This window comes from Rana temporaria, chromosome 10, assembly GCF_905171775.1.
Source record: "Rana temporaria chromosome 10, aRanTem1.1, whole genome shotgun sequence".
Taxonomy (NCBI): Eukaryota; Metazoa; Chordata; class Amphibia; order Anura; family Ranidae; genus Rana; species Rana temporaria.
In genome coordinates this window covers 51,356,691-51,384,392 of record NC_053498.1, presented here as the reverse complement: position 1 = coordinate 51,384,392, position 27,702 = coordinate 51,356,691, and the positions used below count along the sequence as shown (strand labels likewise).

Genomic DNA, 27,702 nt, shown 5'->3' with positions numbered 1-27,702 from the left:
TAATGTAATTGGGGATTCTATAGCATTTCTATCCTCCTCCGATAGAACTGGGGTTCCAATTTCTCTAAAAAATTCTTCCATTTGCACCTTTACATCCCCTTTTTGATTTATATAGGTCTTTGTAATATACTGCAAATGTATCCACTATTATAGATGTTTCGGATGATATCCCGCCTCCTGACGTCCTAACTGCGGGAATATTAGAAGGCGCCACGTTAGTTTTCGCTAGGAGGGCCAATGTATTGCCCACACTTTCCCCCTCCGAAAAAGCGCTCTGCTCTTGAAATAGGCGCTTATTTTCAACTTTCTTATTTACCACCAGCTTATATACATGTTGCTTCTCCAACCATACCCTTTGTTTAGTCAGTGTTCTTCCTCATATTGCTTTTCAGCCTCCAAAACCTCTTCCCTGATTTTCTCCTCCCATTCCCTAGAGTTCCTCTTGATCTTAGCTACCTGCTGGATCAACATGCCTCTGAGAAATGCCTTCAGGGCATCCCACACCACTCCCTCTGGTGCCGTCCCTGTGTTAAAGTCCAGAAATTCTCTTAGTTTAATGCCTATTTCCTCTGGCTTCCCCATCACTTCTAGCCAGAAGGGACTTATTTTCCAATTACTTGGAGGACATGTTTTCCCTGTACTCAGTGATAGCACCAGAGGGGAATGGTCAGAGACCCCTCTTGGATAATAAGATATTTTACTGACTGCTTGTAAACTTGCACAATTTCCCAGGGCCATGTCTATTCTTGATAATGTGGAATATGAACTTGAAAAACAGGAGTACTGCTGCTCATCTGAGTGTTTCACCCTCCAAATATCCCACAACACAACCTCTTCCAGAAATTGATTTAGATGCCCTTCTCCTTCCCCTGAACTCTGTGTCCCCAGTGGAAATCTATCCATCGTTCTGTTTAGTACCTTATTTAAATCTCCAACCACTAATACCGGAATGTTTTCCTTGTTTACCACAAATTCCATTAACTTATACAGAATCTCCATTTTAAAGGGAGGGGGTATATAGATATTAGCCAATACATATGGTACATTTCCTATCAAACAGTGCAAAAAAATGTAACGGCCCAGTTCATCTATTCTTGACTCTATACATACGAATGGCACGCCTGTTTTTACCATTATGCTCACTCCTCTAGAATAGGAAGAGTGGACAGAATGGTACTGGCTTTGATATTTTTTGTTGACCAATTTTAACTTTGTTTCTTTAGTCAAATGGGTCTCTTGAATACATAGCAACTCCACCCCATACCACTCCAGGGTGGAGAAAATTGCAGCTTTTTTAACTGGATCCCCCAACCCCCGGACATTCCAAGAGCCTATGTTTATCATTTTAGGTCTCATACCCAGCACATAGACAAGGTTTACAGAGAAGAAAAAAATTACCGTGGGAACTTGAATTTCCCAAACTGTCAAGTCAGATAATCGAATAAAGCCGTAGATGCAATTGTAACCGGAAAGAAAACATATCGAACAAAAAAAAGAACCCCTGACATCATGGAGAGGAAAAAAGAGCAAAAGAAAAAATATATACCGTTTTTAAATGTGCCTAGAAAAAAAAAACACATAAATGTACGTTCAATTACATTCCTTTCTCTTGTGCTTAATAAGTGATACGTGATGCTCGTGATCTTATACAACTTTACCCCCCCCTTTGATGCAACTTTGCCGCACCCTCCCCCCCTTCCCACCAACCCCCCCCTTCCACCCCTCCCCCTTGCCTATCTAGGCCTACCCTTAGGGCTATACATGTGACCTCTCCCATCCATCCTTCCCTTACATTACCCTTACCATCCATATCTGACGTGATCCCGCATGGTCCCCTCCCCGACACCCGCCCCTAGACAAACACATAACCAAAGGAGGAGAGAGAGAGAGGAAAAAAAAGGGGGGGTGGTAGATTTCTTATTCAATACACATTCATATTAATGCATGTCTATAAATATATATTCCTTTTCCCACCCCCCCTTTCCTCCCCCGTCCTCCCCTATTTCCCCTTTTATATCTATCCATGTCCCAATTTGTGCCTTTGGTGTTATGTTTTACTGTGTTTTAATGTGTGTTTACTTTTCTTATTCCTTTCTTCCTTAGTGCTTCAAAAGTGACCTCCCATTGCTCTAAACCTAAAAAAAAAAGGTTTATATACCCTCCCCACACATAACCCTTGTTCAATCTTTTCCATGTTATCCAGTCAGTCAAATCATAATCTACTCTTGTACTTTATTCTCTTCCAGCCACTGTGCTGCTTTTCCTGGTGAGTCAAAGAATTGGGGGGCCTTCTGCTGTCATTACTCTTAGGCCCCATACACACGAGAGGATTTATCCGCGAATACGGTCCAGCGGACCGTTTCCGCAGGTAAATCCTCTCGAGGATTTCAGCGGATTTCTCTGCGATGGAGTGTACTCACCATCGCATTGAAATCCGCACCGAAATCCTCTGGCGATGACGTGTCGCGCCGTCGCCGCGATTATCATAATCGCGGCGACATGCGCGATGCTGTCATATAAGGAATTCCACGCATGCGTCGAATCATTACAACGCATGCGGGGGATCCCTTCGGACAGATGGATCCGGTGAGTCTATACAGACCAGCGGATCCATCCGTTGGGATGGATTCCAGCAGATAGATTTGTTTAGCATGTCAGCAAATATTCGATCTGCTGGAATCCATCCCAGGGGAGAAATATCAGCGGAAACAGATCCGCTGGAGTGTACACACCATAGGATCTATCCGCTGAAACCCATTTGCTGGGATTTTTCAGCGGATGGATTCTATCGTGTGTATGGGGCCTTAGACGTGCTGGATACAATAATGCATATTTAATTTTATTCTTTAGAAGATTACGTTTGATAGGTGTAAACTCCGACCCGCGTTTACTGAGTTCTGGGGAGAAATCCGGGAATAGTGAGATTCTTGAGCCGTTATAAAAAATGTCCCCCTTCTCTCTTGCTCTTTGCAATACTGCTGCCTTATCGGTAAAATTAAGAAACTTCAGGAGTAGGGGCCGAGGGTGTCCATCCTTGAGGTGTGCTCTAAACGGGACTCTATGGGCCCTTTCTATCGCAAAGAGCAATGAGAAGGCATTTTCCCCAAAAATTCTCTGAACCATTTCTCAAAAAACTTTATGGGGTCAGTACCCTCACTGCGTTCCGGAAAACCCACCACCCGAATGTTATTTCTGCGTAACCTATTTTCAATTTCATCAAGTTTAGATGCCTGCCATCCATTTTGTTCCTTTAATTCTTGCATCTGTTGTTTTAATGAGTACACCTCATCTTCTACTTGACTTACTCTCTCTTCTGCTGATGTTATCCTTTGTACAGTCTTTTGCAATTCCTGGCCCATTGTCACTAGTTCTTCCTTTATTTCTTTTATCTGGTCAGTTAAATAATTCAATGACCCCCTGCATGCATTTATGGCGTTTAATATCTCCTTCAGTGTTGGCTTTTCCTCCCGCCTGGGGTCATCTGCTTTACTTGCCAGAGAGACTTCTATAAGAGTTTTTGCTGATGCCATTGCAACCCTGCGCTACCTTCTCTTTATCTTTCGCAGCTCGTGTTATTTGAGGGCCACCACTCTCCTGGTTAGACTGTCCCTTTTTTATAGCTGCTGCCATTCTTCAAAGAAATGCAACCAAAAAGGGCACTTTAACAGTATACCTTGTATACCAATCTGCTCAGAGATAATTACCAACAGTCACTTATTCAATCAGTGCTCAGTATACATCCTAACAGGACACGTTAGTAACTCTTGCTTTAGGCAGTTTCCAAAGTAAGAAAATACAGGGCTCAACTTTCCAATAACTTTCCAATGGCTTTCCAAACAGCAATCTATTACAGGCCACCACTCACATATCCCATTTCCCGTCTAGAGGAGGAAAGGGGGGGGGTGCAAGAATACACTGCTCCGTTCCGGCTTTCTGCACCTCTCAATCCCTGCTATAGAGGTAGCAAGATCTGTTTTTGAGAAAAAAATAAGTTTTTTCTTCCTTCCTTTTTTTTTAATTCACTGGTTCACTGGTTAATGCACCAAACATAGCAGGCTTGACAGATGCAGTAATGTAGCATTAAGAGTCATGTGGAGCAACAATTTGAGCCAATTCAGGACTCCACACACAGCCTATACTGCTGCACTACTCTTACTCCCGACTCCTTATACCAGTGTATCAAAAAAGTCTTATATTTAAAGAGTTTGCAAAGTTTTTTTTTCTGGTGCAGAATTTCAGGATGCCTCAGGTATATCAACTGGCTGCTTTTGTGTATATACTATAGAAGTTGTCTCCTTACCAGTCACAACCCCCGCTCTCTGTCTTTACCTCAGCAGAATGCTCCGACTTGCTGTTAGATCCCGTGCTGCTGTAGTCTCATGTGCCTGAAACACCAAAGCAGGATAGGTCTCACACGAAATCTCGCGAGATCACGGGCGGCTCCAGATGCTGTGGAGCTTTCTATTCCCCATCTGATGGAGCCGTCTGACGGAGCCCGCTGGAGCCCGCACCTCGGCCCCCCCCCCCCAGCCCGACAGACCCGGGAGAGACCGGGATGGGCCGACACGAGGAGCTCTCCACCCCGCCCGCAGGAGACACAGCCGCGGTCAGGGTTCAGGATGCCCGAACAATGCACGGCATCAGCACGGCAACAGCACGGCATCAGCGTGGATAGGTGGTCAGCAGCCGCAAGGAGGTCGGGAGCAGCGCCTAGAGCCGCTGCAAGGACATGTAAGTGCTCACGCTCTGTCCTCCGTCAGGGGGTTACGAACGCCCGGTCGGCATTCCGACAGTCGGCATAATGCGTGGCACGGAGAGGAGACACACACGGCTGCACGCTCGCTCACTCACTCACACCACTCCATCCGGTCACACCCCAACAATATTTCTGTTTAGACACTTTAAAATCCTTTTCTTCCACACAAGCCTGTATGTATTTTAACTATATTAATACTTCAAATGTATACTTTGTTATACATTCTTGTAATAACAAACTATCCATCCAATTTTCCCAAGTTATGTGTTCTATAAAAATGAATAAAAAATGTATTATTCTATGTGAAATAATAATTCTATGTGTATCAATATGTATTCTTATAAAAGATTTAGAAACCAAAATATAACAACTATTTTTCCATATTTCAAAAAATTCCAAAAATTCCTATATTAGAATTACATTCCAACTCCCCCTTACACAATGATCAACCGATCAATATGTCACTTTTGATGTAAGTCCATATGAATAAATCATTGAAGTTCATCCGAAAATGATAATCCTTGATAACATAATGAAAAAATAATTTTGAAAAAATAGAAGTAATAACAAAATAGAAATTTAGCTATGCTTGTTTCATGGTCATGGAAGAATCCAAAAAAATAAAATAAACTTCCCAATTGAAACTTCAATTGATATCTGAGCTGGCATTTCTATTGACATCCCTGGTACCTTCAGATCCATAGGGCCAGATTCACAAAGGACTTACGCCGACGTATCTCGAGTTGCGCGGCGTAATTGAAATTTGCGCCGCGCGTATTTTTGCGCCTGATCCTCAAAACGAAATACGCCTGAAAACTATTTTTTTCCGTCCTACCTAAAAAAATTACACCGGCGCTTCTTCGAGCGCAAAATACGCTAGACACACCATTGTTTTGTTAGGCAAAGATGCAAATGAGGGAGATAAGGCGATCCACAAAATTAAGTGTGTGCGGCGTAGGCTACGCCCTGTGCGCATCTGTTAGTTTCCCGGAGTAATTTTACACTTTATAAAAGGTGCCTTAACTTTGCTCCAGCCGTGTAAAGGTCAGCTAAAGCAACACCATTAACCACTTGCTGACGGCCGTACGACTTTGTACGGCCTCAGCGCGGCTCCCAATTTCTAACAGGCCGTCTTTTTACGGCCTCCCCTTTTAGTGTTCACCGCGCGCGCTCCCGAGCGCGCAGCGGGGAACTGCTGTGCTGGCCGTGTCCCTTGGACACAGCCAGTCACAGATCGCCGTGAACGGCCAATCGGAGCGGCCGTTTCCTAGGCGATCTGTGCGGCCAATGAGAGATGATCTCATATGTTTACATATGAGATCATCTCTCATTCCCGGCTCTCGCAGACAGCGGTGCTGTCAGGGGAGAGAGGAGACGGATCTGTGTCTCTTGTACATAGAGACACAGATCGGTCACCCCCCCCAGTCACCCCCCCTCCCCCACAGTTAGAACACTAATTAGGGTACACATTTAACCCCTTCCTCACCCCCTAGTGTTAACCCCTTCCCTGCCAGTCACATTTATACAGTAATTAGTGCATATTTATAGCACTGATTGCAGTATAAATGTGAATGGCGCCAAAAATGTGTCAAAAGTGTCCGATGTGTCCGCCATAACGTCGCAGTCCCAATAAAAATCGCAGATCGCCGCCATTTCTAGTAAAAAAAAAGCATTTATACAGTAATTAGTGCATATTTATAGCACTGATTGCAGTATAAATGTGAATGGCGCCAAAAATGTGTCAAAAGTGTCCGATGTGTCCGCCATAACGTCGCAGTCCCAATAAAAATCGCAGATCGCCGCCATTTCTAGTAAAAAAAAAAATGTATACAGTAATTAGTGCATATTTATAGCACTGATTGCAGTATAAATGTGAATGGCGCCAAAAATGTGTCAAAAGTGTCCGATGTGTCCGCCATAACGTCGCAGTCCCAATAAAAATCGCAGATCGCCGCCATTTCTAGTAAAAAAAAAAAAAAAAAAATAATAATTCTGTCCCTTATTTTGTAGGTGCTATAACTTTTGCGCAAACCAGTCGCTTATTGCGATTTTTTTTTTTTTTTTTTACTAAAAATATGTAGAATACGTATCGGCCTAGACTGAGGATAAAAAAAAAACGTAAAAAAAAAATTGAGCTATTTATTATAGCAACAAAGTAAAAATATTTTATTTTTTTTCAAAATTGTCGCTCTATTTTTGTTTATAGCGCAAAAAATAAAAACCGCAGAGGTGATCAAATACCACCAAAAGAAAGCTCTATTTGTGGGGAAAAAAGGACGTTAATTTTGTTTGGGAGCCACGTCGCACGACCGCGCAATTGTCAGTTAAAGCGACGCAGTGCCGAATCGCAAAAAGTCCTCTGGTCAGGAAGGGGTTTAAGTGCCCAGTAAGGAAGTGGTTAAGGAAGAGCTGAGCACACACACTTGCCGGACTACAATCTGTCTGCCAACATGCCAGAGGCATCCATGCTCATAACTATACTAGTGACTTTAGAGGCGCAAAGAAGGAGGAGGGAACGGAGGAGGAGGAGGAGGAGGAGGAGGGCACAGGAGAGGGTATACTGCAGACGCCTAGATGTCTTTGGCATGACTGCTTCTGAGGTGTCACAAAATATTCCAACTGCACACCTTCCAGGAAAATGGCCAATAAGTAAAAGGGTGCTGAAACGATCACCAGCTGGGAACCGGAAAGCAAATCATGTACACATATTCTTCAGCACACCAAGGATCATTGAAAAAACGTGACCTCGAAACGTTGCTTTTTGGATCGCTATTATGCATTACATTTTTGGACGTTTTTTCAATGATTCTTGGTGTGCTGGCGAATATATGTGTACATGCTTCTGAGGTGTATCGCACCTTCAAATTCAGCCGTGAAGCCATCCTGGAAATAACCACAATCCTGCAGGATGATCTCACCAGCCCAACACACCGCTCACATGCAGTGCAGCCACTGATCAAGGTACTGGCAACACTGCATTTCCTGGCCACTGGCTCTTTTCAGCGCACAAGTGGAGGTGTGGCTGGGATGTCACAATCCTCCATTAGCAGATGTGTGCACCAGGTTGTCCCTGCAATCCTGAGACGCATGGGCAATCAAATCATCAAACCCTCCCAGGAGGTCCAGCGAATGAAGACAATTACAGATTTTTACAAAATTGCAGGATTCCCACGCACCATCGGGGCCATTGATTGCACACATGTGGCACTACAGCCCCCCCATGAGACAGAGCACATGTACCGCAATCGGAAGCATTGGCATTCAATGTACAGGTGATAGTGGATGCCCAATACCTCATATGGCACGTCTGTGCCAAACACCCAGGATCCAGCCATGACAGCTACATATACCGTCACAGCAACATCTCCAGAGAATTTGAACAGAACGTGTATGGGGACAGCTGGCTGGTTGATGAGTGACATGGGTGTCAGGTATGACTGTCCCCCCTCATGATGCAGACATCACGAGGGGCACATGCATGACTAACATTCTCCTGTATTTTCCCTTCCAGGTGACTCTGCATATGCACTGGGACCCCATCTTATGACTCCATACGGGAATCCCCAAACCCCAGGAGAGGAAAACTACAATGCTGCACACATACGTACCCGTGGAGTGGTGGAACGCACATTTGGCCTCCTGAAGTCCCGTTTCCGATGCCTGGATAAGTCTGGGGGTACCCTGTTTTATTCCCCAAACTTCGTGTGCCAGATCATCGGGGCATGTTGCATGCTGCACAACTTCGCAGTGAGAAGGGGCCTGAAGATTGACATATGTGATGACCTGACCCCTGAACCAGACAGTCCCCCCCCCAACCAACTCTACCCGGTCTGCTGAGGGCAAAGCTGCCAGGAGACGCCTCGCAGAAGGCATCTTTGCACAGTAAACACACACATTAAACATGGCACAATGAGAATGCATGAATGCACACCCACTGTGGTCCCTAGCACAGACACATCACATGCACATCTAATTGGATTAGACCCAAGAAAACCACATGGTATTAGGGAGCAATAACGCCACGCCACGGCTCCAATTATGTCACTGTGCATTCATACACCATTCACATGGACCTGGGATCACTTCTCCCTGGTCCTGGGGATCCCTAATCCACCAAAACTGAGGGTCACACCCTTTTTCACCAGGAATGTCACCCCCACATTCATACATCATTCACACACAAAAAAAAATCAGAATCACCAAAAAATTACATAAAAAATAAACAAAAAAAAAAAAACACCCAAAAACTCAATGGCGGCGGCGTGAGCTACGCCTGGGCCGGCCACGGGCACGGCCCCTCAGGGGAGCCTCATGGGGGGAGGCAGGGGAAGGAGGATCCTCATGGGGGGGCAGGGGAAGGAGGATCCTCATGGGGGGGGCAGGGGAAGGAGGATCCTCATGGGGGGGGAGGCAAGGGAAGGAGGATCCTCATGGGGGGCTGCCCACCTGCTGGACTGCCCTGCAAGGCCACAGCGATCCTGGTCAGGCCCAGAGTGAGGGCTGCCGTATTGGCCTGGAGAGCCTTTGTGTTGTCCTGGACAGCCTGGGTCAGGGCAGTCACCTCAAGGGCCACGCCTGTTGTGGCGGCCTGCAGCTCACTGAAACAGTTGATGAATGCAACAGTATTTGTGCCCACGTCACTGACAGACTCCTTGATGGAGGCCAGGCTCTCCTCCATCTGGGCCAAAGTCCGGGTGACCTGACCCAGATGGCGGGTCTGAAGGGCCTGGTCCCACTGCAGATTTGCAGGCAGGAACTCAGCCACCCCCCTGGTCTTCTGGGTGGCCTTCCTGCCTGCAGTTGAGGCTTGTGGCCTGGGAGGAGGGGAGCCCCCTGGGGGGGCAGCCCTGTTGGGGGAGGAGTGAGAGGGGCTACCCCTGATAGTGGCCTGACTGCCTCCAGCTGAGGCTTGTGGCCTGGGAGCAGGGGATCCCCCTGGGGGGCAGCCCTGTTGGGGGAGGAGTGGGAGGGACTACCACTGATGGTGGCCTGACTGCTGTCAGCCACAAGGGAATCCTCATCCCAACACAGCATCACTTCTCGGGCAAGCTCCATCGGATCATCCTCAACCTCCCCCCCTCATCCTCCTCCCCCTGAACCTCCTCCTGAGGTGAGGTGTGGCCACTCCCCTGCCCTGGGGACTCCGGACTTTCTTGGGGCTCCTCAGCAGCCTGTTGTCCTGGGGGTGGTGCAGCCTGGCCTGATGGCCCAGCAACCTCCTGGCCTGATGGACCAGCAACCTCCTGGCCTGATGGACCAGCAATCTCCTGGCCATCTGTGGAGGACACAAAACATACACAGGTTGGAGGATCCACATACTTAGCACATATTCCCTTCCCCCACCCACACATGCTACTCACCAGATGGAAATAAAAAAAAACGTACCTGTCCTCACAGGATCATCAGATTGAAAGCCAGGCAGGCCCACCACTTGCTGGCTGTGGAAGCACCGGGCCACCGCAAGTTCCTCCTCAGTCCACCTTTACGGTGCAGGGTGGACCTCCTCCAGTGCCCCTGGCATGGGCTGCTTGCTTGGCCATCTTCTCCCGGACCAGGCTCCTAAGATCGTTGATCTTCTTCTGAATCCCACTGGGGGTCCTTGTCTCCCCCCCCCTCTGCATTGATCCGATCAGTAATCTCTCAGATTATTGCCCTCTTCCTGGCCGGGGGGACGTCCCGGCTGTCAGGGCCATGCAAAAATCTCCCAAATTGGGTGATCGCCCTGGCCAGCAAGTGCTTCTCTCGCACCGAGAAGTTTAATTTTCTTCTCTTCGGTGCCATCTCACAACACAGCACTCAGCAACAGACACAAAATTCAAACAGAACAAACAAACACAGAAACACAGAACAAACAGACAAAAAGACACAGAACAGACAGCCAAAAAGACACAGAACAGACAGCCAAAAAGACACAGAACAGACACACACAAAAATCAGACAGCAAAAAAACAAAAACACAAGCAGACAGCTAATACAAATTCAAACAAAAAACACAGAAGAAACAGACATGGGGTCACAGCTCATTTCAATGGAGCACGCCCACTTCCTTCCCACTTGCAATAACCCCGCCTTAAGCCTTGGTATTTACATCGCGCTGGCGCAAATTTTGGCGCAAAAGCGCTGTGGATACGGCACTTACGTCAAAAAATTAAGGCGCCCTAACTTTAATGATATACGTTTGGAGTAACTTAATTTGCGCCGCTCTACGTGAATCTGGCCCATAATTCTTAACCATAACTTTAACTACTTGACTGTTGTATAATCTATGTCATCTCAGATTTGTACCCCTTACCCGCATTGCTATACCTTAACAAGTAACTTAGACCAGACCGAGGGTGTGGAGTAAACATGGCCGTAGCAGCCTCCTTTATTTAAAATGAAACGTTTAACATAACTCAAAAAACAGATTTCCTAAACCCAGGGTGTGATCAATAATGGAGGAAAACTTTATTAGAACTTTTGTACCATTCCTGCACTGCGGCCTTCTTCTTCCGATAACAGGCCTCAAGCTGACTTCCTGACTCAAAGACAACTTGACCGCAGTGCCCCATTTCCATTAGTTGCAGCTAAGCCTCCGCTTGCTGTAATCCCAAACCTCAGGACCCATACCAACGACAAGTCCTGCCCATGTTCTCCTGGTATTTCCTCCTCCTGCAACACGACCAACACCCGCCACTGCCACGACTCAGGCAAACGTCATAATCTGAATAGATAAGAAAGACAAAGAAACAACACCCCCCAAAACAAAAACCAACTTATATCAGCTTAGGGAAGGGTGGGTGGGAAAATCACTAGGGGCAGTGTTACAGCTATGGGCGGGCTCTTCTCTTTTATATCGCCCTGCCCTACCCCTCCCCTGTTATCACAGCCAATCCCCTGCCGTCTCTCTTTCCTTCCCAGTTTAACCCCCGTCATGCCCGCCCTCCGCCTATGGCATTCTCTTTTCTTTGGCTCCGGGCTTTTCTGGAATAAATTATGAAACATACTCATAGGAAGTAGAAATCTTATTCAAAAAATTATTTCTATTCAAATTTAGCAAAGGCCTAGCCATGTTTTGTGAACAAACTTTTGAAATTCCTATACTTGTACTTTGTCCTATGCAACAGATTGCAAATAACTATATATGCTAATTTCAAAAGACATAGAAGAACAGACATTCTTCATCCTGGTATTAACTAAAAAAAAATTAACAAAGCCATATTTTAGACTTTTAAAAATACTATTGTAGCGTTCTATAATATCTGGATACTAAAAATGATAAAAAAAACATAAACTTCATCAAATACTAAAATTTCATACATGTCCTTCATCACCTGTCCTATAAAAATGAAAAAAAAATCATTATCTGATTCCATGGTTTGAAAAAAACCTCAATGGAATAAGTCAAAGTTCAAGCCACTGTTGTTCTTTGCAACAGCAATTGTAATGTGGCACTTCAATTTTCAGCAGCTGGTTCAAATACTGTGTGTCACAGATCAGCTACGGTGCTGATCTGTGTCTTAACTTTTTACTGCTGTAGGTCGGCTGGTTCCTGTGGTTCCACAAGCTTGTGTTAAGCTCTTGCTGCATTCAGCATCTATGGGTATCGCCGGCTTCACCTGTTGCCTTTTATGTCCTTCCTTCCTGCTACTTCCTGTCCAGCCTCCCATGTGCTTCTCTATTTAAATTCCACTCAGACCAGTTTCTGGTTGCTTGAGCAACACTTGTTTCTGAGTGCCCTACGTATAACTGCTTAACCTGACCAATCCTGAACTGATCTCTTGTGTACTGACTCGGCTAGTTCTCCTGATTACGTTGTCTGCTGCCCACCCTGACCTTGGCTCGCTATCCGGCCCTCCTTTGCTTCATCCATCCATGTATGACAGTGTCTTCTGGTACTCTCCTTGCGAGCAGGGTGAACCTGGGGGTCGTTACCTGGGGTCAGCACGCAGCTAGGCCCAAACCCTCGTGAGGGGGTCCCTGGCAGAATACTGGCTGGCCCTTAAATTCTACGCCCTGGGGGATTCTGTGTCACATGCTCGCCTGTGGGCTCACACCAGTAGCAACGTGACACTGTGCAGTTTAATTAAAAGGGTTCATCCTGTGCTCTGGAGTATTTTGTCTGTGAACTTGCTGTATTTCGGCATTATTGACATACAAAACCTTTTTTTGGGGCTGTGTGATGGTTAACATTTTTTGCTGGGGTTAATCTTCTCCTCTGCAAGAATATTTGTGTTTGGTTATGGTGCTTTGTCTCTATTACAATGGAAAATCAAATTCTTACCAAACTTCTTACAGATGTCGAAATTGTTAAATTTTTTATTTTTTGAGCTAGGTGAATATTGCATTTAATATTTTTTTTAGTTGAAATGCAGTGTATCATCCTTATAAATTGACAACATGTTATATTTCCAAATTTTTCTCTTTAATTGTAAAATTTGGAATAAAGCACTGCGCCCCAACAGTGATATTTACATAAAAGTGCCCAGTCTCAATCTTTACCTTTAATTCCTCAAAACTATTTTCTCGTTTGTCCTAGGGAAAATAAAATGTAACTGGGATTTTACAGATGAAGTCTGCCTGTTTTCACTATCCCTAATTGCCTCTAATGAGCACTGTGCAGAAAAGCAGTGTGATTCGTAGATTAATGCCGCGTACGAACGATCGGTTCGTCTGATGAAAACGCTCTGATGGACCGTTTTCATCAGACGAACCGATCGTGTGTGTGGGCCCCATCGTTGTTTTTTCCCATTGGTGAAAAAACGTAGAACCTGTTTTAAAATTATCTGATGGTTAAAAAACCGATAGAAAAAAATGATCGTCTGTGGGGAAATCCATCGGTTAAAAATCGATGCATGCTCGGAAGCATTGAACTTCATTTTTCTCAGCACGTCGTAGTGTTTTACGTCACCACGTTTTGACACGATCGTTTTTTTAACTGATGGTGTGTAGGCAAGACTGATGAAAGTCAGCTTCATCAGATATCTGATGAAAAAATCCATCAGACCGTTTTCATCAGATGAACCGATCGTGTGTACAGGGCATAAGTGTAAAAAAACTAACAGTCTGACTGATTTTTGCTTGCCTAAATAAAACATCTCCCTGCTTCTTAAATAAATGCCAGGTAAATAGTTCTATAGTGTGTCTACACTTCAGTCTGGAAATCCTAAGAGCCGGTTCTCACTGGGGCGACTCGTCAGGCGACTCAGTCGCCTGACAAGTCACGTCCCATTCTATTCAATAGAACCGTTCTAATAGGAGCGACGCAAGTCGCTCCGACTTAGAAAAAGGTTCTTGTATGACTTCGGGGGCGACTCGGGGCGACTTGCATTGACATATCATTTTGCAAGTCGCCTCTGAAGTCGGCTTCAAGACGCCTTGCCAAGTCGCCCCCAAAGTCGTGGCGCCCCAGTGTGAACCGGCTCTTATAAAACTTTCTGACTTGCCTACTAGAAAGTCAACAGATACTTGGTGATAAATACTATAGCTGAAGTAGCAATACACAATGCTGTCTATTTCCTCTTGGGTACAATCTATAATCCCAGTTTATTTCAAAAAGTGTGAAATAACAGCACAGCCAGAACATATTTTCTTCCCTCGGTTAATTTGTACCATTTTAGATCCAAACACCCCTACAGTATATTAAATAATAAAGCGAATTTCAAAGCGAATTTCATGCTGGATGATAACATGCAACCTGCAGAGTGTAACCTGTAGGTATTCTGAGATATTAATACTTATAAAAAACTGTACCTGGCATACGGTCATAAACACAGTGACATCACAGGACCACTCCTCAGCAGCTTAATTGATCAAATGGTCCCTGTCAATTCCCCCTTGATACCAAAGAAAAGTGGACTGCAAACACCTTGTTGGAGCTCTCTTTTAACATCAAACTAAGGAACACCTAACCCGACTCAAGAGAACCACTGTACCGTCTTTGCTTATTCATTGGACTCTGGAAACCAAAACCTGCAAATATTCTTAATTTCCAACTCCTTTTATTCCTCTGCATTATTGTTTATGTTTCTTTGTAACATCCTTTTTTTGTAAATATTTTATTTACACCACTTTGACCTTTTCATTATTAACCACTTGCTTACTGGGCACTTAAACCCCCCTCCTGCCCAGACCAATTTTCACTGGTGGGCACTGATAGGCAGCACTGGTGGGCACTGAGAGATGATGCAGGGGTGGCACTGAAGGGTATTGATAGGTGGCACTGGTGGGCACTGAGAAGTGGCACTAATAGGTGGCACTGATAGGTGGCAGTGATGGGCACTGATGCATGGAAGTGATGGGCACTGATCAGCACTGGTAGGTTACGCTGATAGGCAGCACTGCTAGGTGGCAATGATTGGCACCACTGGTGTGCATTGATAGGTGGCACTCGTGGGCATTGATTGGTGGCACTGGCAGGTGGTAATGGTGGGCACAGATGAGGCAGATGAGGCACTTCTCTTCGGGACCAATGCCCCGTGCACATAAGCTGGTGATCGACTTTTTTTTCTCCTCACACTGTCAGCGTGAGGAGAAAAAAAATGATTACCAAGCTTTTGAATACATCACGTGATCAGCTGTCATTGGCTGACAGCTGATCACGTGGTAAGGGGCCGGTATTAGCTGTAGCCATCATTTGGCTATAGCGCAGATCTAAAGTGGTTAAACCATATTTTGAAAAGTGTTAAAACTGTCGGTAACGCAAACTCAAAGAATCCCTGTCTCTTGAAGAGTGCTACTATATTATCCATCTCTGAATATACCTGTTTGTGGTGACTGTGTGTGTTACAGATGTTTATTTTAAAATCATAATTTTATTGCTAAAGTCAGTGGTGGCAGTTTACCTGCCTCCATCATCCAGCTGCTCTCCTCTCTCCTTCTCCCTCTCCCTGCCTGTCAGCTCCTGTGTGCATCTCTCCCCCTCTCAGCCTCCTCCCACCTGACACTATTAGTAGCTGACAATAAAAGTAAAGAACAATTACAGCCAGCTCCTCTGTTATACTAATCTTTCCTACACTGTGTACACATTTTTTTTTTAAAAACAAAGCCTACAAGTACCTTATCTTTGATCTCTTTTAGCTGGTCACAGCGGTCACGTAACTTTCCCAGTTGACATCGAAGGGGGAATCTCTGGGCCCTCCCTCTGTAGCTCGTAGATCGGAGGAATACAGCAGCCGAGGTCACGTGACCGGCCATAAAAGAGCAAAGATAAGGTGTTTACAGGCATCATTGTAAGAAAACAATTACACAGTGTAGGAGAGATTAAAATAACAGAGAAGCTCACTGTAACTTGTTCTTTACCTTTACAACCACTTTTAGGCCAATAACGCATGAAAGGCAGCACCGATGGTCTGCTCACTCAAAAGTCTCCTAGGGAAGGACTCGATCTCTTCTGCCATCATGTGCCACCATCTAAGCATTTTAAGGCACGGGGCAACATAAGCCAAAAGCTTACCATGTTTGACCCTCAGGCTTTTCACTGACCCGCCACTCTCCCATCACTGCAGAAAAGGTATGTGGTGACTGTGTGTTCCAGCAGTGGAACATACCTACCCACACAGGCGGTCCTGCTCCTAGCATATTACCAAAGTTGTTTTTTAGAAGCATCAAGCGAGAAGAAGATAACCAGGTTGAGCATGCCTAAGCCACCATCCCACCTGGAGAAATAAGTCACAATACACTTAGGTTCAGCCTACTCTTCCATAATAACTGAAAGAAGCAGCTATAGATCCTGCTGTAGAGACATTCTGACAAGATGCAGACAAAGCTAACATAGAAAGACTGGAATCAGATAGGTCTTGATCAGGTCCACCCTTTACCTCATAGATAGCTGCCATATCTTTCAGCATGCCACCTTGGCTTAGGCATGCTTCAGCCTGCTTTCCCAATTTGTTTTTCCATAATCAACAGGGCCAAATTCCATGTCTAACACTTTGATTTTGTGCTCCGGCCACAGAAAGGTGTGCGGAGGAATAAAGCTCTCCCCTCTCTCCCATACAGAAAACGTCCCAACTGTCCCAGTTGACTTAGGAGCCCAATGCCTCGAAATACTGCTCTATCACTGAGACCACCACCTGCGCTTCTTCTGTCCCAGAGATAAAGACAGAAACGTCATCGGCATAGGCCACAACCTTCACCAGGAATGTCCACTGGCACCCCGCACAACTGTCCGCTCTCTAGCCTTCTACAAACACGTTTTCCCCAGAACCAACCCTGAAAGGCTGTCCAACCCAACCATTCACCAGCATGAAGCTTTAAGCCTCTTTATACAATGTTTTAAGCCTTCAAATAAATCCCTCATTCATATGTGCCAAGGAGCAGACAAAGGTACTCACAGTCAGGGCAGGACTTAGGGTGGTGGGGGCCCCTGGGCTTGAGGGGATCATAGTTGTTGAGTGGGGGGGAATTGAAGTTGTTGAGCTGGGGGGGGTTGCGCATTAAAGTTGTTGAGCGGGGGGGTGCCTCTCACCTGTGCACGGAATGTGTCGGCTCTCTTCCCTTCAGCAGACATCCACACACCGCTCCGGTTCCTCCTGTTTTTTTTTTTCATATGTTGAGCGGGGGGGGAGTGCCTCTCACCTGTGCCGACAGCCGGGGCCACAGACTGTCATTAGCCCGGCTGTTGGCTTTCTTCCCTTCAGCAGCCACAGTCCTCCACACACCGCTCCGGTTCCTCCTGCTTCCGTGCTGCCTCCTCTTGCAGTGCGGGAAAATTAACCCTTTTGCGGGACTGCGGGAAGAAGCTGTCTGTGCGGGAAAGTCCCGCAGAATCCGTGCGTGTTGGGAGGTATGCGCAGGGCCGCCATCAGGAATTTTGAGGCCCCTTACACAGCTTAAGGCATGGGCCCCCTGGAGCAGAGAACGGGGGGGGGGGGCGGTGCTGCCGCCTGAAATTGAAAATTGAGAAGCGGGGGGGCTGCCGCAAATTGAGAAGCGGGGGGTCCTTTACAAAAAAAAGGAGAAATATGGGGTGGATTCAGAGACAAGATACGACGGCGTATCTCTGAGTCTGACCGGTCATATTTATGCGCCTGATTCATAGAATCAGTTACGCATAGATTTCCCTAAAATCTGACCGGTGTAAGTGTTTTACACCGTCGTATCTTAGGCTGCATATTTACGCTGCCGCTAGGTGGCGCTTCCGTATAGTTAAGCAAGGAATATGCAAATGAGCTAGATACGCCGATTCAGAAACATACATCCGGCCGACGCATTTCTTTACGTTGTTTACGTTAGGCTTTTTTCCGCGTATAGTTACCCCTGCTATTTGAGGCGTATCCTATGTTAAGTATGGCCGTCGTTCCCGCGTCGAGTTCTGAAAATTTTACCTCGTTTGTGTAAGTCGTTCGCGAATAGGGCTGGACGTAATTTACGTTCACGTCGAAAGCAATGACGTTTTGCGGTGGAATTTCGAGCATGCACACGTTCGTAAAAAACTTCAAATACGCGGGGTCACAGTTAATATACATAAAACACGCCCACATTATCCACATTTGAATTTGGCGGGCTTACGCTGACACAGATACGTAATGCCGCTGTAACTAAGGGCGCAAGTTGTTTCTGAATACAGAACTTGCGCCCTAAATTACGGCGGCGTAACGTATCTGAGATACGTTACGCCGGGCGGACAGATAGACCATTCTATCTGAATCTATCCCTATATATATATATATATATATATATATATATATATATATAAAAAGGGGGGTAGTCATCCGGGGCCCTGGGGACCTCTGGGCCCTTTAATAAAAAGAAAAAATAAACCTCTGGGCCCTTTTAATAAAAAAATAAAAATAAATAAACATTTATAAAAAATACATAAAAAAAGGGAGGTTGCCATCCGGGGCCCTGGGGACCTCTGGGCCTTTTAATAAAAAATAAAAATATATAAACAAAAATAAACATTTATATATATAAAAAAAGGGGGGGTTGCCATATGGGGCCCTGGGGACCTCTGAGCCCTTTAATAATAAAAAAATATATAAAAAAAAAAATGATTTTATTTTTATAAAAAAATAAAAGGGGGGTTGCCATCCGGGGGCCCTGGAGACCTCTGGGCCCTTTAATAATAATAATAACAATAATATATATATATATATATATATATATATATATATATATATATATAGCCAGATTCAGAAAAAATTATGCTGGCGTATCTACAGATACGCCGCGAAAGTGTAAATATGCGCCGGCGTATTTATGTTCTGTACCCACAGAACAAGATACGCCTGAAAATAGGCTTCCTCCGACCGACTACACTTTCCTACGCCGGCGTATCATGGGCGCATATTTACGCACCTATTCAAATATGCAAATGAGGGAGATACGCCGATTCACACATAAAAGAGCGGTGCGCGGAAGTCGTACGTCAGGCCTAAAGTTATTCCATCAAAAAGCTGGATTATCTTTGCACCAGACGTGCACAGGTCAGCTGGAGAGCAGCTACAGCAGCACCGTTACGGTCAAGCTGAGCAAGCTGAGCAACCACACTTGCAGGAGAACACATCTGTGTGCCAACATGCCAGGGGCAGCCGTGGTCCTAGCACTACTAATGGGTCCACCGACTCGTAGGAGGCCACGGGAGAGGATATACCGCATGCGCATGGACGTCTTTGGCATGGTTGATTTAGTGGTATATCGCATCTTCAGATTCAGCCCTGATGCCATCCTAGAATTAGCCACAACCCTGCATGATGACATCACCAGCAAGACACATCACGCACATGCAGTGCAGCCACTGGTCAAGGTACTGGCAACACTGCATTTCCTCGCCAGTGGATCTTTTCAGCGTACAAGTGGAGTCGTGACTGGGATGTCACAATCCACCATGAGCAGATGTGTGCACCAGGTTGTCCACGCAATCCTCAGATGCATGTCCCACCATATCATCAGACCCACCCAGGAGCATCTGCGGCTGAAGGCAATGCAGGATTCCCAGGCACTGTGGGGGCCATTGATTGCACACATGTGGCACTACGGCCCCCCCGTGACACAGAGCACATATACCGCAATCGTAATCAGTGGCATTTCATCAACGTACAGGTGATAGCCGATGCCCAATGCCTCATATGGCATGTCCGTGCCAAACACCCCGGGGCCAGCCACGACAGCTACATATACCGTCAAAGCAACATCCCAACAGATTTTGAACAAAACATGTACGGGGATAGCTGGCTGGTTGGTGAGTGACATGGGTGTCAGGCATGACTGTCCGACCCCATGATGCAGACATCACGAGGGGCACATGCACGACTAACATCCTCCTGTCTTTTCCCTTCCAGGTGACTCTGCATATGCACTTGGACCCCATCTCATGACTCCATAACGGAATCCCCAAACCAGAGGAGAGATAAACTACAATGCTGCACACATACGTACCCGTGCAGTGGTGGAACGCACATTTGGCCTCCTGAAATCCCGTTTCCGATGCCTGGATAAGTCCGGGGTGACCCTATTGTATTCCCCAAACTTTGTGTGCCAGATCATCAGTGGATGTTGCGTGCTGCACAACTACGTCATGAGAAAGGGCCTGGAGATTGACATACGTGATGACCTGACCCCCAAACCACACAATCCCCCCCTAAATGAGGCTACCCTGTCTGCTGAGGGAACAGCAGTCAGGAGATGCCACACAGAAAACATCTTTGCATGTTAAACACACACATTCATCATGGCACAAGGAGAATGCACGCATGCACACCACTGTGGTCCCTAGCTCACACACACCACATCCACATCACATTGGGTTAGCCCAAGTCCACCATGCAGGACTTGGGAGCAGCAACGCCAGGCCAAGGCCCTAGTTATGTCGCTGTCCATTCATACCACATTCACACGGTCGTGGGGATAATTTCTCCCCGACGACCGAGGGTGACACCCCTTACTGGCAGGAGTGTCACCCCCACATTCACACACCAGTCACACTGTAGCCAGCACTCCTCACCGTTTGCGTTCATAAATAAAAAAAAAGACTCATGACCTGAGCATAATAAATAAAAATCTCATATCCTGAGCATAATAAAAAAAAATATATACTCAAATCCTGAGCAAAAAAAAACAAAATAAACGGCACTCATTTGGCCTGACGGGGGCTGCGCCTGGTGGCACCTCTCTGGCTCCTCAGCTGCCTGGGGGGAGCCTGGGGTGGGAGGGGGTGGGACATCTGGAGGTGGCTCATCCCTGGGTGTGCCACTCCTGACAGGTGATGGCTGCCTGCCCTCCAAGGCCACGGCAATGCGGCTCAGAAAGTGGTTTGTCTGGGCCTGCATCCTCAGCTGGCGGGTGAGATTATGCCGCTGGTTGCGCTGCCTCTGCCTCCCCTCCTCCTGGATGGCAGCCGTGTTGGCCTGGACGGCCCCAGTAAGGGTTTGAACCTCTGCCACTAGGTTTGCAGTGGTGGCCTGCAGCTCCCCAACGCAGGTGACCACTGCAGCGCTATTGGCATTGCCATCCTGCACTGCGTCCAAAATCTGGGCCGTGTTTTCTGTCACCCGGTGCAGGTGCCCGGCTATCTTCCCCATATGCCGGGTCTGCCGACCCTGGTCCAAGGCAAGTTGTTCCTGCACGGCATCAGGAACACCCCTGGTCTTCCGTGATGCTTTCATTGGGGCAGAAGACGCTTGGGAGTGGGTGTAGGGTGAGCCCCTTGAGGGGGTTCTCCTGCTGGTGGCAGAGACAGAGGGGCTTCCCCTGATGGGGGGGGGGGAGTTGTGAGAGGGCCCAGGCAGAACAGTGGACTCCTCTATAATGAGGCAAATCTGCCCAAGGTCCACCGACTCCTCCACCACCTCCTCGAGAGGAGAGGAGTGGCCACTCCCCTCCACCGTTGGATCTAGGGGGTCTGGCTGAGGCTGTTCCGGGGAAGATGTTGTGGGACGGCCACCGGCAGCAGATGGGCCCGCTCCCTCCTGCACATCTGTGGATGACACAAAGAAGTCACATGTTGGGGGACCCACACACTTGTCACATGTTCCCTTCCACCCCCTTACATGCTACACACCGGATTAGGGGATATAAAACACTTACCTGTCCTCGAGGCATCATCACGGGAATCATAGCCCTCAATGCCCTCCAACTGCTCCCTCTGCAGACACCAGGCGACCACCTCCTCCTCCGGGGTCAAACTGATATTGCATGGTGGTCCGCCACCCGTGCCCCTCTGGTGCTTCCTAATCGCGGCCAGCTTCTCCCGCACACGGAGCTTCAGATCATTTATCTTCTTATTAATGTCCTTGGCGTTCCGGGTCACATTGCCAAGGGCACTAACCTTGGATGACCTACAGGATGACCTGTTTTTTTGTGTGGCTAGTATCCCGACTCTGGGCACCATGGAGGAAGGAGTCATATTTCTCCATTGCAGCGATGACGACTGCCCTCTCCTGGGGAGAAAAAATCCTCTTCCTCCTGTTCACTGTAGCAGCCATTGCAATGCAAAATTACCTTGCTCAGGGGGGGAAAAAGAAGGATGTAATTTTGCTTCGGACGGGTGCATGTCTGGGCGTATTTATGCGCTCGGCGTAAGCCGGTAGGCCGGCATATACCAGGAAGTTGGGCTGGCGTAGTTGTGAGCATGCGCACAAGGAAGTGATCATACGTCGACATCACTGCGCATGCTCCGTTGATGATACGCCGGACGTAAGCCACTGCTCCACGCTCAGGCCATCATTTGCATAAGGTCACACCCACTTACACTTACGCCGGCTTACGCCGTCAAATTTACGTTTCTGACGGTGCAACGTTGAGAGCAAGTGCTTTGTGAATGGTGTAGTTACATCTCTGACTTATCCCGGCGTAGCGCATATACGTTGCGTTACGCCGGCACAAATATGCGCCCATCTACCTGAATCTGGCTAATATATATATATATAAAATATATATATAAATAAAAAAAGGGAGGGGTTGCCGTCCGGGGCCCTGGGGGCCTCTGGACCCCTAAAAAAATAAAAACATTTTTTAAAGGGGGTTGCCATCCGGGGCCCCCTATTGGGCGGGGCCCATGGGCTTGAGCCCAGTCAAGCCCAATGGTAAGTCCGGCCCTGCTCACAGTTAATCCGATTAAAGGCCTTTCCCTGATCCATGCCAGCAAGTATTTTCCCCAGCCCTACACTGGTCCAGGACCTCCCGGACAGCTAACACAGCTGTAAAAGTGCTTATGTCCTGGATCGAACAGTGCTGATGACAGGAAAGCAACTTATATGCCACTGATGGCAAACGCCAAAAAAGTATCTTCGCCAGAATCTTTTTATTCACATTATGAAGGCTAATGGGGTCCCAGTTCTCAATCATCAAAATCTTTACACTTTGACAGAAGAATCACAGCAGACTGACTCATAGAGGGAGGGAGAAAACCCTCTTGCAGACAGCAATTCAATACCTCTGCAAGAAAAGGGGCTAGGGTGGACTTGAAACACTTGTAGAACTCGGCTGTCAGTCCATCTGGCCCAGGCGTATTCTTGATGGCCAACTTATCAATGGCCATGGTCCCCTCTTCTGCTGTAATACCGTCTGTCAAACTTGTCAAAGAAATTTTATTTTCCAGACCTAAAGTAGCATCCAGAAAGCTGACACCCCTGCCCAATCAAGGTTCTTCTCCTGCAGAAGATCTGCATATAAGGACCTTGAGACCTCCAAGATCCCTGACCTGGATTTCATCAGGGAACCAGTAATGTCTCTTAGCCAAGTGACCTTTTTTTTTTATAATACATTTTATTTTTATACCTTAATCAAGACATATTTCATCATACAAAATCACAACAGTGCATTGCATTATCTACTTACAACCCATATTAATGTATACCCATTGTTTATGCAGCATTTAAATACATCTTATTTATTCTTCTAAAGTATAATTTAAAAAAAGGGACAAAACACAAGCATAGGATGCATTAATGTGAAAAAAACATTTACCTTTACAACCCCTTTAAATGCCAAATTGTAAAACCCAAAGCAAAAAATTGAAGATTTGTGTAATATTTAACCGTACAACCTAAGGAATGTAAAAAAACAAAAGAAAAGAACCCTTAACCTCTTCAATACAGGTTTTTTTTTACCACCTCAATACCGGGCCTATTCTGGCACTTCTGTCCTACATGTATAAATCATCATTCTTTTGCTAGAAAATTGCTCAGAACCCCCAAACATTATATATGTTTTTTTAGCAGACACCCTAGGGAATAAAATTACGGTCATTGCAACTTTCTATCTTGCAAAGTATTTGCGCAATCATTTTTCAAACGCCTTTTTTGGGTAAAAAATGGTTTCATGAATTAAAAAATAACAAAACAGTAGTTAGCCCAATTTTTTTATAAAATATGAAAGATGAAAGTTACGCCGAGTAAATAGATACCTAACATGCCACGCTTTAAAATTGCACACACTCATTGAATGGCGCCAAAATTCGGTACTTAAAAATCTCCATACTAGCTATGACTAAGCACTGAAGTCACAGTGCGAAACATTAGCTTTTTGTTCCAATTTTTGCTGTGGCATGTGTAAGGAGTTAGCTCGGTAGCGGGGTGTGTGACCCCCTGGATGGGTTCACTACACACTGAATTTATACAGACAGGCAGTCGAAGATGGTTGAAAACAAAGATTTTGGTTTATTCTTCCATCTTGCTGGATACAAGTGCAAGCATCCAAACAGCATAAACAAAATCAAACATAAAATAAACCCTGGCCACTTGGGGCGTCTACCTTCACCACACAGGAACCTGTCTAGGGAGTCTGGCACAGCCTAGTGCTGGGCAGACACTGCTGGTCATACAGCAGAAAAACAATAGTCTCTTTTGATTTTTATCACACAGAAAAATCAATCACCTCACCTCCTCAGAAGACTTTCAGTTACTGCTCTCCTTCACTCAGAAAGCCTCAGGATGCAGCAATTCAGTGGTAATCCTCTGGATTACTTATAGAGGCCTTAATTGCCTCATTCTGAACAGCTGAAGTTTTTCAACGGCCTTAGACCTGTTCTGGCTACTTTTGCAGCCGACGCCTAATAACAATTGGTGTATTGTCTAAACAAGGCAGAAATATATCTCCCATCTGTGACACCACCCACAGATTTACCTGACTTCCTGTCACACATCTATTTTGTGATCTATTTTAATTAAAGGAACGCTTTTGGAGTGCGGCTCTCCAAGTTCCCTTTGTATTTTTGCATTGCTATTGCATTGCCGGCACCCATGGTTTGGATCCAGTGAGGAGGCTCTTTGAACACTACTAAGCGGTTATCTTTCCTAAAAATCTCCATAGGTGACGCTTTGAATCTTTTTACAGATTACCAGTTTAGAGTTACGTAGAAAAAACAATTACCCAAAAGAGTGGCAATTGATGGTCGATTTTAAAGGCAAGACGGGAATAACAAAAATATATAACTTTTATTACAAAAATAGAAAATTAGACAGTAACAAAAATAAAAAAACATATAAAAATATGATATAGGCAATATCCTCTGTACATCGTCTACGCGTTTCGCCGTTGGGCTTCCTCAGGACGAGCAGAAGGGATTTGACAATGTAAAAATATATTTCATTATCTGAAATGAAACATTAAATTAGCACGCTAATAGAAAGGTTTAATGGTATTTTTGAAAAGATATATTAAAAACATGCATAACCACATCTCTCATGATGCCAAAAAGTAAGCGGCAGCCACCCAAAATACCTCAAAACACTCCAAATGGAGTAAAGATGTATTGAACAGACAATGGAATAGAGAAGTCCCCAAAGAATCTAGTTAACAGATACAAAATACCACAGTAAGCACCAGAGAGAAACAAATAAATAAATAAAGGTAAAAATTAAGGTAAAAATAAAATAAAAATAAAAGGTTGAGATATGTAAGGATATATATGGCATACCCGAAAAGAATCAAGGAGATCGTTCAGCCTATACTACCGACTTTACAGTACATCTCATGTGTAAAAAATGCATTTAAATATGTCATGAAATACCTTGATTTATTTATTCTGTTATTTTCTATTGTGTCTTCTCTGTTTTTTGTTTTTTTGTTTTCTGCATTTTTGGACCCTTCCTATAGCTCTTGCCCACTATACAACTGTCAAAATTCGCCATAAGACAACTGTGGTAATAACAATATAACAATGTAAATAATATATTTCAGTATATACCTTCTCATGTTGAACATACATTCTTATGAGTTCATTAGAATGAACGAAACTCTTGAAAAGAAATATCTATTGTATATGTATATATGTATATATGCTTTAATTATATCTATGTTGTGTCAATATAGACATAACATGCATTCTGCACCTCTGTGTATGTCGGATCGGATGTCGGCCTTCTTCCAGTGTACTCTGCTCTGCATTCCTTATTTGGATAGTGTGCCATCTTGTGGTCATTTTTTTTTACTTTTTTTGGTAATATTTATTCATTTCCCCTTTTGTCTATTCACAAATTGATATGTCCTATCTGGGAATTTTTGGTACTGCTGCGTGTTGGCTGGGCTGCCGTCGGGCGTTTATGCCAGGTATGTTTTTTGTATTGGTGTGTTCCGCCTGTTCGTGGATTACTGCCCGTGGTGTCTTTTATTTGGACCGGGCTGTAGTGCGGCCCCTTTTGCTTTTGTCTTTGCGGGCTCCCCCCTCTCTCTGTCTGTGTGTTCTTTCGGTGGTGGGCGGATGCGTGTGGTGCTGTATCCAATAGCGGTACATGATGCGATTACGTCATCACGCCGCTCATTGTCGCTCCCGCCCATCTACACTAAGCTGTTTATGCGCCGCTGGCAAAATGCGGCGCATCTGAATGACGTCAGCACTTCCGGCGTCATTACAATACGCCCTTTGTATGGGCTATTTAAACCCAGCGTTTGGTACTAGCCCTGTGTATAGCACAGGCTATTACCCCGGGGCACGCTATCTGTCGCAGACACCACTGTAAGTACCTCCCCAACTTCCCTCTGATCTATTACTATTCTAGGTTTTTCTGGATTGATATGCCACCAGTGTCTAGTGATTTATATATTTATTTATTTTTATTCTCATTTATTCTCATTCATAGGTGCTTATTGCTGCATAGATCTTGGTGTCTTTTTTCCTTATTGGAAGCTGCTAATATTATGGCGGTCTGATACAGCTACGGTAGATTTGGCCAATATTGCCTATCTATATGCTCTTTAACTACCCTGGAATTAACGTTCTTTTAGCTTGATTAGGTACTTATTTTTTTGCGAATTTACCTATTTACAGTTCTTTACTTATTCTTCTGTGTTAATTCATAGATCTGGATTATTTACACATGAGATGTACTGTACAGTCGGTAGTATAGGCTGAACCAGGGTTTGACAAATTTGCTTGGAATATAGGAGCCAGCTAAAAAAGTAAGGAGCCAGAAAAGCGCCCCATACCGCCGCACTGGTGTGATCCAGGGCTAAAACCTGGAAGCTGATTGGCTACTATGCACAGATTCTGTGCTCCGGTTTTAGGCTGGATTCACACCTATGCATTTTTTGTGCTTTTTTGCATTTTGCAGATTTGCACTACAGAACTCATTCCATTGGAAAACAAATTATATGGACTGTAGTGCAAATCTACAAAATGCACAGGTGTGAATCAGGCCTTAGTAAAACTCCCCCAGTGGCTCCTATAATCCCAGCATGTATTGGTATACTGAAATCAGATTCCAATAGGCTGCCCTATGTATGTGGAATGTGCAAAAAAAAAAAAAAAAAGCAGCAGGAACACACAAGCATTTGCTAGATGCATGGGGGGGGGGGGGGGTGGCATACATAATGGTAGTTGTGCACAGCTGTGATAAGAAAATCAAGATTATGCATCTAGCGTGAGCATCACCCTTTTGTAGGCAGGGGTGAACTCTGACCTTTTCCATGTACTGGCAGACAGTGTGTTCCTCCTCTGATCACACCTTATGTCTGTACACAGGGATGTGACACAGGGATGTGTTCCCAATAACTATTCTATGGTTGTGGAAGATGTTGTCATCATG

General features: G+C 45.5%; 1 protein-coding gene across 1 annotated transcript in view; it reads right to left on the bottom strand.

Moving 5' to 3' along the window:
• The window catches only part of LIN7B (lin-7 homolog B, crumbs cell polarity complex component), a 516,755-nt gene that overhangs the window by 108,634 nt on the left and 380,419 nt on the right, over positions 1 to 27,702 (bottom strand). The window lies entirely within an intron of this gene.